Source organism: Equus przewalskii, chromosome 31 (assembly GCF_037783145.1).
Source record: "Equus przewalskii isolate Varuska chromosome 31, EquPr2, whole genome shotgun sequence".
NCBI classification, from domain to species: Eukaryota; Metazoa; Chordata; class Mammalia; order Perissodactyla; family Equidae; genus Equus; species Equus przewalskii.
In genome coordinates this window covers 9,180,698-9,194,292 of record NC_091861.1, presented here as the reverse complement: position 1 = coordinate 9,194,292, position 13,595 = coordinate 9,180,698, and the positions used below count along the sequence as shown (strand labels likewise).

General features: G+C 50.0%; 1 long non-coding RNA gene across 1 annotated transcript; it reads right to left on the bottom strand.

The window, feature by feature from the left end:
• Nucleotides 1-9,532: 9,532 nt before the first annotated feature.
• On the bottom strand, nt 9,533-12,126 carry LOC139080638 (uncharacterized). The gene is made up of 2 exons (XR_011535307.1): nt 11,770-12,126; nt 9,533-10,949 (listed from the first exon to the last, which is right to left on the bottom strand). It is a non-coding gene; the product is annotated as an uncharacterized lncRNA (long non-coding RNA).
• Nucleotides 12,127-13,595: the final 1,469 nt, after the last annotated feature.

Here is a 13,595-nt window from a genome sequence, read left to right as displayed (position 1 = left end):
CAAAATTTGCCATCTTAACCAACTTTAAGTGTACGGTTCAGTGTACATTAAGGACGTTCCCATTGTTGGGCCAACCAATCTCCAGAACCTTTTCATCTTATTAAACAGCTCCCCGTTCCCCACCTCCCATCCCTGCCAACCACCACTCTACTTTCTGTCTCTATGAGTTTGACTTGAGTGTTTCTTTCTTTAAATGAGCTAAACTCTTAACTTTGCAATACATGCCATGAACATTGCACAGAAGGCCCGTTGACGCCAGAGAAGCAGGGTGGGTTCAGTCAGAGGGGGAGCCACACCCTCCCCAGCCTCAGGGTGGGGCAAATTTTCAGCATCCTGCTTCATGCCCTCTTCACAGCCCGAGAGACCGGAGGGCCAGTGGCTCACCCCACCGAAGGGGCTGGCACTTGCCTCCTATCTTTCTGCTCCGTCCTCCGAGCTTGCCTGCAGTTCAGCAGTCGGAGTTGTAACTCCTTTATTAGGCAACATTCAGAGATGCTGGGAATCCACATATCTTTGCGCTTAGTGTAGCTCATGTGGAGATGATTTCGTTTTCTACCTACCTGATCTGAATAGATACGTGCTGTGGGACTGGAATGGCCACATGAAATTAGGTTTTCAAAACTCAACCTCCTGTGGGGCTGGCCCCGTGGCCGAGGGGTTAAGTTGGCGCGCTCCGCTGCAGGTGGCCCAGTGTTTCCTTGGTTCGAATCCTGGGCGTGGACATGGCACTGCTCGTCAAACCACGCTGAGGCAGCGTCCCACATACCACAACTAGAAGGACCCACAATGAAGAATATACAACTATGTACCGGGGGGCTTTGGGGAGAAAAAGGAAAAAAATAAAAATTAAAAAAAAAAAATCCTAAAAAAACTCAACCTCCTGTGAATGTGTGTGAGTGTGTGGATGTGTTAGGTGTGTGCGGGGGGAAGTGGAAAGAGAAGAAAGAAAGAGGAGAGACCTCTAGTCTCCTCACCTCCCACACGCCTCACAGCCGTGCGCCCGCGCACACGGACCCAGATTGCTGGCCCTCTGAGATCTGGCTTCTGCTTGCCTCTCCCAGGCCCTGCTCAGGCTCCCCCTCTCACTCGCTGTGTTCCAGCCACACGCAGGGCCACTCTGCCTCAGGGCCGCCTCGGTTCCCTCCGCCTGGGACACAGATCTCGGCACCGCCAGTTCCTTCTCGGTGCTCAGGTCTCACCTCAAATGCCACCTCTAAAGATGCCTGTCCTCGCCAACCACCTGATTCTGAGTTTCACCAAAAGCTCACCCTGAGACAAGAACCTGGGGACAAGCAGCTTATTTGGGAGGTGATCCCAGGAGCACGGGGAGGCAAACAGGTCACAGAGGAAGTCAGAGGCAACCGCTGTGTGCGACTGCGACCCCTGAGTGGCTGGGTGGAGCTTCCACGGAACAGTCCTGCCGTGGGTACGGCGTGTGGAGTAATCCGTGAAGCCCTGCGTTTGCTCAGAGCGTTCTTCTGCATCTGCGTTAGCCACGAAAGATTTTTTAAGTCCCTCTGAGGCGGGAGGAAGCTGAGGCGTACATTCACCAATCCCTGGCCCTCTGTGGTTGACGGTTTCTCCTGGGGACACTTCTAGTCTGCTGGGGGTGGGGGACAGGGGAAGCCCTTAGGCAAAGAGACCCAGGAAGGCTTCTGCACAAAGGGGAAGGGGAACCTCCAGAGTGGGCAGGAGGGCACTGAGGGGTCTGCTGTGCCTCCTGGGGTGGTACACCCACCATCACCAGGCCATTCTCTGGTCTAAGCCTGGGGAGAGGGGTTGTGATGCTCAGGAAGCTTAAGCTTCAGAGCCCCTCACTGGCACAGCCCTGTGCAAGGCCCTGGAGGAGCCCTAACCACGTACTGTGGGTTGAACTATGGTGCTCAAAAAGATGTGATGAAGTCCTCACCCCTAGGACCTCAGAATGGGCCCTTACTGGACGTAGCGTTTGGGTATGTAATTAGTTAAGACAAGGTCATGCTAGAGTAGGGTGGGTGCCGAATCCAACATGGCTGGTGTCCTTAACAAGATGACAATGAGAAGACAGAGACACTGGGAGAACGAGGTGAAGAAAGAGGACTGGAGTGATGCATCTAGAAGCCAAGGAATGCCTCGGGCTACTGGAGGCCAGGAGAGAGGCCTGGAGCAGATTCTCCGTCACAGCTCTCAGAGGGGACCAGCCCTGCCGACGCCTTGATCGTGGTCTTCCAGCCCCCAAGAACCGTGAGAGAATTGTGGTTTAAGCCGCCCAGTTTGTGAAACTGTTAGGGAAGCGCTGGGAAATGAATACACCGTGGATTCGTGTGGTTATACGTGTTCTTTTTCTAAAAGAGGACCCCCAAATAAGCTCCAGGCCCCACAAAACTAGCATCTGCCTCTGCCTAGGCCCCTGATTCATTTTCTGCATGGCATCTATCTGAAAGCATCCTATTCAGGTATTTGTTTGGTCAGTTATCAGCCCCTCATGTGGACTCTGAGAGCAGGGGCCTTATTGGTCTTTTTGCCACATTATCCCCAGCTCTCCGAGGAGCCTGGCACACAGTTGGCGTTTACTACTGTCGAATAATAAATAAATTCCCTGGTCAGTTTGCCTGCTTCGTTACTTTTAACTTGCTCCCAAGGGGCTTTGGGATACGCGGAGCACAGCATGAGACAGATAATCCTGACATAGAGTCCGGAGAAGCTGGCTGGCAGCCCTCGTGTTACAGACCTTTCTTGGAGAGGGTTGGTTCACATATTCCTTCTGGTTGAGGAACCTGGAACTGTGCTGTGGACTGAATGTCTGTGTCCCCCAATATTCATATGTCGAAGCCCTAACCCCCAGTGTGATGGTATGTGGAGGTGGGGCCTTTGGGAGGTATTAGGGTTAAAGGAAGTAGTGAGGGTGGGCCCCTCGTGATGGGATTAGTGACCCTGAAAGAAGACACCCCAGGGCTTCCTGTCTACACACGCACAAAGAGGCCACATGAGCACAGGGCAAGGTCGCCACTACAAGCCAAGAGAAGACGCCTCAGAATGAAAGCTGCATTGCCAGCACCTTGATCCTGGACTTCCCAGCTTCGAGAACTGTGAGAAATAAATTTCTATTCTTTAAGCCACCCAGTCTGTGCTATTTCTTTTTTCTTTTTTCTTTAGGAAGATTGGCCCTGAACTAACATCTGTTGCCAATCTTCCTTTTTTTTTTTTCCTCTCCAAGGCCCCAGCACATAGTTGTCTATCCTAGCTGTAAGTCCTTCTAGTTCTGCTATGTGGGACACCGCCTCACATGGCTTGATGAGTGGTGTGTAGGTCCGTACCCAGGATCTGAACTGGCGAACCCTGAGCCGCTGAAGTGGAGCGCCCGAACCTAACCACTATGCCACTGGGCTGGCCCCCTGTGCTATTTTGTTTTATGGCAGTCGGAGCTGACTAAGACAAAAGATATCAAGCATTTCAGGCAGGAAAAGCCCTGGATATTTTTACTGACTGCAAAGAAGATGATTTAAAAAATCATAAAGACAAAAAAGAAACAATGCAACTTGAGTAACCACCCAACGTGCTCTGTTAATGATCACACCTCACCTGGAGTCTGGGGTCAAGCTTTAAGAGGGACAAGCTTTCCAACAAGCAGAATGGCCTGAGAAAGGCATGGGCTAGCCGGCCAAACTAGCCTCCCACTTAGGTCTCCTAGTGGGGAGAGGCCTCCTGTGAGGGGACCTTCCCCCAGAGTGTTTCTGTCAGCAGGTGTTTCTCACAGATAAGAAAGAGATAGCGCGAAAGGATTCTGGCTTCAGGGCCTTGGGACCAGCTGTCCCCTTAGGGCCCTTTCACCTCTTGGAATTAGCCTGATTGTAGGAATGAAGGTGGGTGACTGCGAAGGACAGGACAGGAACACGGTAAGACCTGCTTCATGGGGGAGTAACGTTAACATCTGATCAGGGACAAAAATTACCCCAACCCCCCGACCAGAGAAAAACTGAGGCAAATGTTCGAAAAATGCCAACAGTGGCGGTCTTTGAGAAGCAGGATTATGGTGTCTCGTCTACCTTTCTCTGAATTTCTATGAATGACTTTAGCAGCAGAAAAGAACCGAACAGTTACCCACAGGCGTATTAACAAATTGCTCTCCCACACCCAAGCTGGTCATCGGATCCCCCGCTCCAGGCACTTCTCGCGATTGTGCAAACCCACAGGCGGTACTTAAGATTACTTAAGTCCTCTCTCCTTTCATGAGTCACCCGTTTTCGCCTTGTGACTACACTTGAAGCTTTATGTAAACCCTAGACCTTTAAACTTTTCATAATTGTGCTTTGTTTCCTCAAAGAATGGGATTTTCAGCGGCTAAGACTTGCCCGACTCTGCCCTTCTCTAGCTGCGGGTAAGTCCCTTCCACTCTCTGCGGTCACTTTCTTCATCTGTAAACCAAGGATAATTGTGACATCTCCTTCCCAGGGTTACTGTGAGAATGGAGTGAGTTAAAATGTGTGACGGCGGGCGGCTCACAAACAGCCACTCTCCTTCAGCCTGGTGGTAATGACCTGGGAGCCCACCAGGTGTGCAGACACACTCACCGCTCTGCACACCCCCACCCACCCCGCAGAGGTGGTGGGCACCGTTACCACGGCACAGAGCTTGTGGCAGGTGCAACAGAGCGACGCCCTGACCTGCAGGGGCTTCTGATAGATGTGAGGACGGCAGATGTGTAACCAGAAGACCCCCAACCTGGCCTGTGATGCGGCTCGAAAGTACGTCAGCCTGGAGGGGGCTGGCCAAGTGTCGTTCTTTCTCCTACGGTTCTGATGAAGAAGCTGGGACAAACGTTAAGGGACAGTGGGCATTTAACTTACGTAGCCCACGTGGGTCACAGGAAGGAGCCACTGAGGACACGGGCAGCCACGTGTTCCCCACACTCTGACCTTGTGGAATGTGCAGAAACAGCTCTGCTGTGCCCGAGGCCCAGTGCGCTCACCCCTCTCCCCCCAGAGCCGCAGGGCTCGCTCCCACTTCCTCTCCCGACCAGCCTGTGTAAACAGATCGACACACTCGGCCGGCCCAGCCCCCTCCTCCGCTTTCATGCCCAGCACTTATCGCTGCTCACATCTGATGTGTGTGTGTGCACATGAGCATACGTGGAGCTGGATTTATTGACTCCGCCCGTCTCCTCCATCCCCACCCGCCCCAGAAGGAAAGGCCCACCAGGGAGGGGCCCTTTGGTTTTGCTCAGAGCACTGCGGCCAGTCAATAAATATTTGTTGAAGGAATTAATGAAAGCTCTCCTCCCACTTATGTTACTGCCTTTCAGTTTCTAATTTCAAGTTACAAGTGGACTATGGACTGCAGATTACTATATCTATTGTGCCCCGATGCTAATTAAAGAATCATTAGATTCACTTGAAACAAACTCGGCTTGATTTTAATCTGCCATCTGAACCAGTTACAGGTCCCAAGTGAAAAACCAATTTAGAATCCTTCAAGACTCGAGACCTAAGGCGATTCCAGAGGTCTGCCCTCTTTTCCCGCTTTACTCCACGCTCAGCCGCTGGAGGAAGGGTTCCTGGCATGAGTGCCTCATCCCCTTGTCGCCCTCACACAATGCTCCCTGCCCAGGCCACTCAGAACTGCCTCTCGACTTCAAAATGCTTCTCTCCAGCTCTCCGGCAGGTAAAAAAAAAAAAAAAAAAAAAGACCCTGTGAAATTCTGCTGGAGCAAAGTTTAATTTTGATGTCTCAGCTCCCCCAAACAGCCAGCTGATTGGGTTTGCCTGCAGGGAAAGGTAAAGGAGAGGTGGAGAATAAAAAGCAGTGTTTCGTTTGCTTGTTTATCTGAAACAACTCTGAGCACAGATTCCATCTTAAGAATGCGGTAGGCACCGTGCCTGTCCGGACTGCACGTATTCCTGAAAGCGAATTCATGTGCTCAGTGTCAGGGATGGCACGGCATCAGAGTTCACAGATCTTGCTTTTGCTTTCTGTTTGACTGAAGCTTTTTACCCAGTCACATAAAATTATCTTGACCATTCCAACCCAACCACTTCAACCTCAGCCAATTATCTCACTCCAAAGTTGTTTTTCTCCAAAGTAACCCCTCTTTTTTTTTTTCCTGAGGAAGATTTGCCCTGAGCTAATGTCTGTTGCCAATCTTCCTTCTTTTTTCTTTTTTTGCTGAGGAAGATTTGCCCTGAGTTAACATCTGTTGCCAATCTTCCTCTTTTTGCTTAAGGAAGATTCGCTTGGAGTTAACATCTGTGCCAGTCTTCCTCTATTTTGTATGTAGGTCACCACGACAGCATGGCTGCTGATGAGTGGTGTAGGTCTGCACCTGGGAACCGAACCTGGGCTGCCAAAGCAGAGCACACTGAATTTAACCACTAGGCCATGAGGCTGGTCCCCCCTGACTCTTTAAAAATGTTTTTATTGTGACATATATCATAAATACAGAACACGTACATGCACCATTTAAAGAATCATAATAGCTACAGAACAAGGGAAGGGGAAAGGGGAGGTCTTGGGGCTGTGAAGTCTTGGTTGTACAATGTGAGTAAGTCCTAGAGCACCCCTCCCACAGTGAAGACCCCCTGTGTTGTAAACTTAGAAATCCGCTATGAGGGAAGGTCTTACGTCAAGTGTTCTTATCGTGAGAAAAGAATTAATTAATCAATTAACTAAGAGGGCAGGAGGAAATTCTGGGGACGTGATCGACAGGTTTATGGCATAGCTTGTGGGGTCGTGTGTGTGTACGTATCTCCAGACTCATTAAGTTGTATACAATATACAGCTTTTTGTATGTCAATCATACCTTGATAAAGTGGTTTTTTTCTTAAAAAAAAGCAGAACAAAACAGCACAGGGGACCCCGGGGCCGCCTCCCTGTCCTACTGCCTCCATCCCCAGAGGTGCCTATTATCCTGACTTCTGTGTGAATCACCCCGTTGCATTGCTTTTTGTCTTACCTGTGTGTGGATCCCTAAAAAAACCTATTGTTTCATTTTGAGACACTGACCAGCAAGTCCAAACCTTGCTTTGTAGGGCAATGGTGACAACGCGCCCATTAGACGTGGCGTCGGCTTCCCTTGGGGTTCTCCAGAGCCGCTCCGAGGGCGAGTGGCAGGGTGCAGTGTGGACGAGGCACTATGGGTCCGGCAGACACACGGGCCAACGGGAGTGGGCTGCTCTGGCTTTTCTGCCTCCAGACTCACACTGGCTGCAGGAAGCTGAAAAGGACACATCTGCGGTGACATTAGTGTCTCCAGATGCTGTGGGAAGCGAGGCATTCCCTCCTTCAGTGAAGGGACAGAACCACCCAATGCAGACAAGCAGCGGGCCAGGCCCACCGTGGGCTCTCTGTTCACGTTCCACAGACTGCAGAAGGGCGGCTGGCTGCTCCTTGACCGTAACCCTCAATGTGTCCGTCTTCTGAGTCACCGCCGTCGTCTGTAGAGGCTGCCCTCTTGGTCTGGAGCAAGGCTGTCCTCCTGAGAGCTCCCCTGTCCTCCTCCTTGTGCTGGATCCTTTTTCCGTGTCTCCCTGTTGCCTTGGTCGACTCCCTGATTTTGGTGGAGCACATACCCTTATAAATAGGCATTCTGCTTGAAGACAATCAGCCGGGGGCTCCAGCTCCACCAGACCCATGCCTCCTCCCTGAGGGCCTCCCGCAAGACAGCCCACCAGCTGGGATGTTCTGATCTGGACTCAGTAGAGACTGTCAAAGTGGATGGGGTCACACAAAACCAGGAGGGTCAGGACTAAAAGCCGGGAGAACTTAGACTAGCACTGTTGGCCCTTGGAGAGCCCTCGGGAAGAGGTAAACGGAAGACCCGTAGGCTCTGCATCACAGGCACAGAGGAGGAGGGGTGTGTCCGGCGCTGGCTGCTGGACCTGGGGCCCGGGAGGCGCTCCCGCAGCAGCAGCATTTAGCCTTAACGGGCTGGGTGACTTGTCTCCAGGTGCCGAGGCGGCCGGCGGTACCCGAAGCGCGAGTCTCCATCCCAGGCCCCGCCTGCAGTCCTCCGGCTGCCCGGGGCCGACCGGACACCGCGCTCCGGCTTCTCTGGGAGATTTAAGGGGGCGTTGGAAGCTACATGGGACGGGGCTGGTTTCCATCCTTGACACCGCCTTTTGGCGGCTGGGAGTAGACCGAAGCCGAGGCAGGCCTGCTCTGACTCCGGGTCATCACCCTCTCGCCCTCTCAGTCCCGCGTGGTCTTCATAAACACACACTGGCCTGGAGCAGGGAGCTGGGCCCAGCCTGGAGCCTTAGTGTGTTCTCCTGGGCGGTTCACTCCGGGCCCTGCCTTCTCCATCTTAAACTGCAAGGGTGGGGCTCGAAGGGCCCTGCCTGCTTACAGGACATCAGACCCACCTGGGAGCCTGAGCATGCGGCTCCCAGGCCCGGCCCTGGCCCCGGGACTCTGATTCAGCAGTCAGAGGAGGGGCTGCCCAGCTGGCGCACTCTCGAAGCGCCTCACTGGGTTCTTGTGTCATCCTGATTGAGAAACACTGACAGACATTCAAAGGCTTTTCATAGCCTTATGACTCAACAGTTCTGAAAGAGACGACAATACAGCAGGTAATAATTTGCAAAATAAAATCCCAGTGGCCATGAGGTTGGGTAACCTCAGATCGCGTCTTGTGAAATATCCATTGTTCTCTAGAATTCCGGAGGATTTAAAGAACAACAAGCTGGGGCTTCCGATGATGCTTGAGGAGAGACGTGAGCCTTCTTTAGTGTCCCTGGAGTTAAACATTTGCCCATTTTTCTAAATCTTTTACTCCCGAGGCTGGACCACAGGATAGCTATTTCTTTGCCTCCACTCAATCCATTTAAAAATCACTTATTTAAAATACACATGGAGGGGCCATCCTGGTGGTGCAGTGGTTAGGTTCGCACATTCCGCTTTGGTGGCCCGGGGTTCGCTGGTTTGGATCCCCGGTGTGGACATGGCACCACTTGGCAAGCCATGCTGTGGTAGGCGTCCCACATATAAACTAGAGGAAGACGGGCACATATGTTAGCTCAGGGCCAGTCTTCCTCAGCAAAAAGAGGAGGACTGGCACCAGATGTTAGCTCAGGGCTAATCTTCCTCAAAAAATAAAAAAATAAAATACACATGGATTAAATGATATGTCATCTTGGATTTGCTTCAAAATAATCCAGGGCGGGCAGCAGTGAGGAGAGGACCAGGTTGGTGAAGCGGGTGAGGTGGCACATGGTGGAGTCGTTACGTTTGGTTGAACCATATCACATGGCTCTATTTGATGTTTTCGACCTACGAAAACGGCAATTTCCTACGGTTTAACCAAATACTATTTTCTTTAAGATATATTTGAAAATTTCCATAACAAACAGTTCAATCAGACATTCAGCTATGTTCTCACTGTTCCATTTTTACCTTTGTGGTTTCTCCTGCAACATAGAGCTTGACAACAACGAGCTCCTCAGAAAGACCCTATAGCCATTTGAAAGCTTGTCTGTTTTTCAAGACTTTAGACTTTACGGGGTGGTTATGGTGCAGCGGTTTCTGATACTAGCAGCTCGAGTTAGAAGAAATGTTGTCCACTACTTAATAAAGATTATTATTAATACAAGTCTCACCAGTTAACGAAGGAAGAGCATTTTGGTAGTTCCCCAGGAGACGTGATACAGAAGTCCACCTCCTGCCAAAGAGGCCAGCAGGATGCAGGAGAAGGATAAAGGCTTTAGAGTTAAGAAAGTCTCGAGTTTGACTTCCCGGATGCCGTGTATTAACTGTGTGGTCAAGGGCAAGTTGCTTAACCTCTCTGAGCCTCAGTTTGCTCAAATATAAAATGAAGATACCATATGTCTCAGTTTTGATAGATTAGTAAGATGTTGTAAGTCCACCCCCCTCTTCTTCCCCCATCCCACGCCACCAGGGAATAATGACAAAGACTGTGACACCGTGTGTGTTAAAGTACAGATGCTCCAAACCTGTGCCAGGCAAGGTGTAAAATTAAAGGGGGCGCAAATAATTTCCTTTTCAGTGAAAGAATCTGAGCTGACTACAAACTGAGTTTGGCAATAAGGAAGTGGAGAAGCTGGTACTTCAACATCCAATTCTTAGCGAGCTGAGAATAAAGGAGGCCATGGGAAGGGGCGGACTTGGAGGAGGTGCTCAGAAGGTGTTTGTCACGTTAATTCATTTGCTTTCGATCCTCTTTTAAGACAGTGCTTTTTCACTGGAAAAATGGATTTCCTTACATGCTGCAAACAGCTCCCCAAACGAAGCTATTTCCCCACCCGGCACCTCCACTTCTGAAGTGCTCAGTCACTGTGAAACTCATTTAGCTTTCTGAAACATTAATTTTGAGAAAGTTCAAGCCCGGGGCTGGCCCAGTGGCATAGTGGTTAGGTCCGCGCGCTCCGCTTCAGCGGCCTGGGGTTCGCCAGTTCGTATCCTGGGGGTGGACCTACACCATTCATCAGGCCACGCTGTGGCGGTGTCCCACACAGAAGAATTACACCCACAGCTAGGATATACAACTATGCACTGGGGCTTTGGGGAAGAAAAAAAAAAAGAGGGGGAAGATTGGCAACAGATATTAGCTCAGGGCCAATCGTCCTCACCAAAAGAAAAGAAAGTTCAAACCAGCAAAAATTCCTGGAGTATGAAAAGAAGAGCCACTCTCCACTTGGCAGGCTCACTCAATGGGCGGCCAGAGAGGGAGAGCAGGTGTTCCTGTCTGTGCAAAAGAAGAAGGCAATTTGAATTTGGGTTGTAACACACATATATAATCTCCTCTTCAAAGCTTTGTGTTGTAGAGCATGCTTCGGCAGGCCGGGCTTTTAGGCGCAGTTTCTTTGCAATGCCTGACCACACTCAGGGCTCCTCAGCCGGGGAGAAGTATGGCTAAAAGAGCTTCTGGCCAGCAGTAACTAAATCCCAGAGGGAGCCCCTTCTCCAAAGCTGTGCTGGTTCCTCTTTGGACAGCCATGAAGTCCCAGTCTGCTAGATCCCTGGGGTGGAAAAACACAAAATCTCCATCAAATGTCCCTGAGTCAGCCACGCTTTGTGCCATAAAGTGCTTCAACTGTGCAATTAAAGAGTCACTTTGTTCTTATTATGAGCCAAGTGCTACGGATGCAAAAATGAGCAGGGACTCTGTCATGGACAGTCTCAATCCAGGACATACACAGGTGACCTAATGTGAGAGCCATGGTCCAGGTCATCACAAGACCAGGTCTGAGCAGAAGGCGGAGGGAGGGACTGGGCGGAGCTTCTCAAAGCATTCCCAGCGCTGAAGCGGGCCCTGTGTTTGGGTGGTAGGGAGGAGGCGTTCCGGGTGCTGGGGACTTTGTCAGCAAAGGCTGAGAGACGTGAGAGATCACGGCGTTTTCCTGGAATGGCAATAAACCCAGGCAGGTGCCAAAGGTGGGTTGACATCAGATTACAAAGGTCCAGGTATAATTAGACTACTGAGTGCAGGCCGCTGAAGGACGTCCAGCTGAGAAGTGACATGATTAGTTAGTACTTTGGAAAGGCAACCCGATTTTACTGTACCAGGGATTGGAGCAGATGAATTAGGAGGCCATATAAAAGTTATGAAAAGTGATGATGACAGCCTCAACAGGGTCAGTGTCGCTGAGAACAATGGAAGGGACAGATTTCAGAAACAATTCTAAATAATAATGACTGATGACCAATCAGGAGAACTGAAGATGACTTCAAGATTTCTGGCGTGGGTGACAAGGACTGCGGGAGGCAGAGAGGTGTTAGGATAGAGAGGGAAGGGAAGCTAACGAATTCTGCTTTAACTTTTTCCACCTTGAGACTTACCGTGGTCTTGGAAGACAGACTGTCCTTGGCTGTGAGAGAGCATGGACTTTCTACCTCCACGCCTAAGGAAGAGTTCCTTGGAACAACCTTTGCTGAGTTTCCCTCCTCCTCTCACGGGCAAGGCGTACCTGGCAGTGGAACCAGATTGTGCTGTTGACATGCTCTCCCTGGAAATGTTTCCAGAAGGCAATGTTCTTCCAGATAACCTTGATGGTTGCGTACATCTTCAAAGCCCGGATTCTCCCAAGAGTAGAAAACAGCATTAGTGCCGGGCTACTTTATTCCATCCCTCCCGCCTGTGCCCACCTCTTCTATGTCATTTTCTCTCCACTAACCAGATGGGAGGACAGGATGAGCAAAGCACCGGTGTTTCAGGGGAAAAAGAGGGAGGGAAGGTGCTAACTCATCCTCCGGCATCCTCAGCTCCATCTGGTTCTTCCCTTTTGAGTAACCCACATTTTCAACATTGATACTCCTTGTTTTTGAATTTCAAAATGTTTATTACGAATAAAGTCAGATGAAGAATCATAAACTATAGGTAAAATTTTTCACCTTGGGTTTTTTCTTAACTTTTTAACTAAAGTGAATATACTTATAGAAAAGAGCAGAAGACAAGCATGTGGCACGATGACTCATCATCAAGAGAACACGCCCGTGTGGCCATCACCAGACCAAGGAGAGTGTGGCGACATCCCAGAGGCCACTCACCTGGAGCTCCTGCCAGGCACTACCCTCCAATAGGAACCACCGACCTGACCTCTAACGGCATCCGTCGGTTTTGCCTTTTTGAACTTTACATATTAATAAGTAGAATCACGGACGATTTTGGGTCTGGCTCCTTTCACTACTTGTGAGACTCGCCTGTGTGGCTGCATATAGTCCCTCACGGCTGCGCAGTACTCAGGCGTATGAAAACATCACATTTATCCGGTTTACTCTTGATGCATATTTGGATTGTTTCCATTTTTGGTTTGTTACGAATTTATTTATTATTTTTTCCAGAGAAAGATTTGCCCTGAGCTAATGTCTGTTGCCAATCTTTTTTTTTTTTTTTTATTGTGAGGAAGATTTGCCCTGAGCTAACGTCTGTGCCCATCTTCCTCTATTTTGTATGTGGGATGCCACCACAGCACGGCTTCTGATGAGTGGCGTAGGTCCACGCCTGGGAACCGAACCTGGGCCACTGAAGTGGAGTGGGCCAAACTTAACCACTAGGCCATGGGGCTGGCCCCGTTGGTCTGTTAGGAATTCTGCTGCTATTCTGGTGAACATACGTATGCACTCCCTTTGGATATATGTGCAGGAGTGGAACTGCTGGGTTAAAGGCTATCCACATGTCCCTTTATCATTTTTCACAGGACAAAGTCAGATTCCTATTATCAGATGAATCACCACCTTAAGTTCTCACATGCAACAGCTGTGCACCAGCCAGCAGTCTCCTTTGGACAGCCTCGTTGTTTAAGAAGAGAGAATGCATTTATTTAACACTTCCTGCATGCCAGACACTGGTCTGGGTGCTTACAGAGGCAAGACTGACAGGACTCCTGTCCTCAGGAAACTTCGCAGGGGACCCAAAGCAGAAGTCAGACAACTGCGACACCTGTGTATTTAACTGAATATTTATGTTGGTCCTTATTTTGTAAAAATAAGTTGAAAATAAAAAAGCAAATGCTGATCCCAGCGATAGGCACAAGTCTCGCAGATCTAAAGCAATGGGGTTACGGATGGAGTTTGAATGATAAACGACACCATTTTATCCCAAGTCTATTCGGCTTCTCACCTTTGGAAGGCAAGCAGCACAATTTCAAATAGAGAGGGATTCATCC